Genomic DNA, 2,787 nt, shown 5'->3' with positions numbered 1-2,787 from the left:
AATCCCCCAGCACCACAGGCCAGCCAGCCCCGCCCCCTGGTGCCAATTTTTTTGTTTGCAGAGGTCTGAATCTGGAAGTTATCTGCATAAGCAATCTTTCTTTTACATTTTGGAAGACCTGTACACCTAGAATCTTGAATACATTTAGTATACTGTGATACTAGCCGTAAAGAATTGTCATACACATGTGAAAACCTTTATTTCTTAGTTAATTAATTAATTAATTTGATACAGGGTCTCACTATGCAGTTCAGATTCATAGTGAGCCTCCTGTCTTAGCCTCTCCAGTGCTGGGGTTCCAGGAGTGCGCCACCACACTCAGTTTCAGGGCTGGCACGGTGTGCCCAGGGTTCTGGGACTGGTACAGCATGTGATGTCAGGGACTGAGCGTGGGTCCTTGCACTTGCCAAGCAGGCACTGAGACCACCAAGCTATTTCTGCAGCCCTCTTAACTTATTTTTGTACCAAGAACATTTTTTGTGTGAAAACCATATTGTATTTTTCTGGGAAACTTTACCTTTTGACCAAATGACCAAATTATTGGGGGTGTCTCCCAAGAGACTATGGAGTTAACTGGGAGCTCTTTATTAATGGATAAAGGTTGGCCACCCCTCTATTCACCAATTGGGGTCTCTTCCAACAATTTCTCTCCACCCTAAGGGATTTTTGTTTAATTATTTTAATTTTTTGTTGAGCTGTGAGAAAGCCAATTCTGATATCACTTTAGACCTTATCAGGTGGAAGCAGGTTTTTAAATCTGTAACCCAAATTGTAGTATGAACAAAAAATCCAAAACTGCAAAAGAAAAAAATGAAAAGAGAAAAATTATTGAGCTCAGACTGAGCATGGTGGCACGCGCCTATAATCCCAGCGCTTGGGAGGCTGAAAACGGGAGGATCACTATGAGCCCAATCTGTGTAGTGAGACCCTGTAGACAATGTAGACCTTGTAATAAATTAAAAAAAAGAAAAATTATTGAGCTCAAATAAAAAAGGAACAGCTGTTCACACAATGGAAAAACAAATAATAAATACACAGGACAAACACACATCTTTACAAAATTAGTGCAATCAAATATATATATATATTTTTTCAAAGTTTTATTGATAAACAGCAATGAGACAGTTTCAAATCAAATCAGAAGTACAGTTTCAACAAATAATAATCAAATATATTTTTGACCAAATTGAATTATAGTAACTCTATTACAATTTTAGAAATTCATAATTATAGAGTCTCAGGGATAATAGTCAGATTTTTTTCATCAATGAACAGAGATTTTTTTTTGTATTTTAGTACAAAGTATTTATACTGTATGGTACACTAAATCTTAGAAAAAATTCATGATAAATAATTTAGATTTTTTTTTGTGGAACAGGGGATTGAACTCAGACCCTTGTGCTTGCCAGGCAAGCACTTATTCTACTGAGCCATCTCCCCAGCCCCTAGATTAATATTTTTTTAAAACTCACAAAACAGTGAGTCCACAAAAAGTCAAACTAAGAACTAGCAAAGCATTACTGTATACTCTTTACCAACTTAACATCACACACACAGGGTTGCCTAGTGACTAATGAATGACTGGAATTGTCTCTGAAATTGTCTCTAAGATGTTTTTCTCAAGGCTGAGAGAGTTTGGCTGCTTTGGGCATGTTGGCCTTGTCTTGCCTCCACACATATAACCAATTTCCAGCTTTAGGCGCTCCCTACAGTCTTGTTATTTTCCTATTTTTTGAGCCCATCCCCTCCCCCTTTAATTGTTTGCCTTGCCTAGTGTATTCATTGTTTTGGGGTTATGGAATTTGTAGTGGTTGATACATTGTGTCAACTTGGCCGACTGGGGCACACTTCCGGCTGGTGGGAGTTCCGCCCTGGGGCACAGTTGGTTCTGCCCCCCAGAGTGACTCAGCACAAAGAGACCCTATAAGGAAGTAGTCAATGTTCCACTTTGTCTGAGGAACTTCAGTCTTCGCATTTGGCTTGGACTTCATCGCCTGGCTTGCAGTGCAGACTTTTTGGCCTCCAGTTTGGATCCTTCAGGGTCTGTCGTAGACCCATTAGCTGACAAATGGAGACTTGCACGGAGCCCAGCAGTGAGCTTCAGACCTTGGGACTGAACTCCTCAGTCTGGGGTGTGCAGACGCCCTCTGTACGTTCCCCCATCTGACTGTCGTAAGCCAATCTTGTAATTCCTTATACATTGTATATCTTGGGTTAATATCTGTTCCTTATATTGTATCTGTTCCTCTAAGTAAAACTCTGACCAATACAGACTTATAATCCTTGTTATTTCTTTCCAGAACATCCTTCAGAATATTTTGGAGTACTGGCTTGGTGGTAATGAATTTCTTCAGGTGTTCTTCATAAATCAAGTTTATTATTTCTCCATCAATATTTTTTCTTCTTTTTTTAAAAAATTATGTAATTGGTACAGGGTCTCACTATGCAGCTCGGACACATAGTGATCCTCCTGTTTTCGGCCTCCCCAGAGCTGGGATTACAGGCATGCACTTCCACACCCAGACTCAGAGGCCAGCACACCCCTCAGGCGCGCCGGCGCGACACGTGGGACCGGGGATCGAACCCTGGTCTCTGTGCTTGCTGAAGCAGGCACTTAGTCCTCTGAGCTATCTCGCTGGCCCTCCACCAATTTTGAAATATAGTTTCGTGGGTTACATCAATCTGGGGTGGAGGTTTTCTTTTAGGACTTGAAATACTTCACTCCAAGCTCTCTTTGATTTGGAGGTTTGTATTAAGAAGTCCACTGATCCTAGGGCTGGCCAGATA

Source organism: Octodon degus, unplaced genomic scaffold, assembly GCF_000260255.1.
Source record: "Octodon degus isolate 3935 unplaced genomic scaffold, OctDeg1.0 scaffold00197, whole genome shotgun sequence".
In the NCBI taxonomy this organism is placed as follows: Eukaryota; Metazoa; Chordata; class Mammalia; order Rodentia; family Octodontidae; genus Octodon; species Octodon degus.
Note: the sequence above shows the minus strand (reverse complement) of the source record.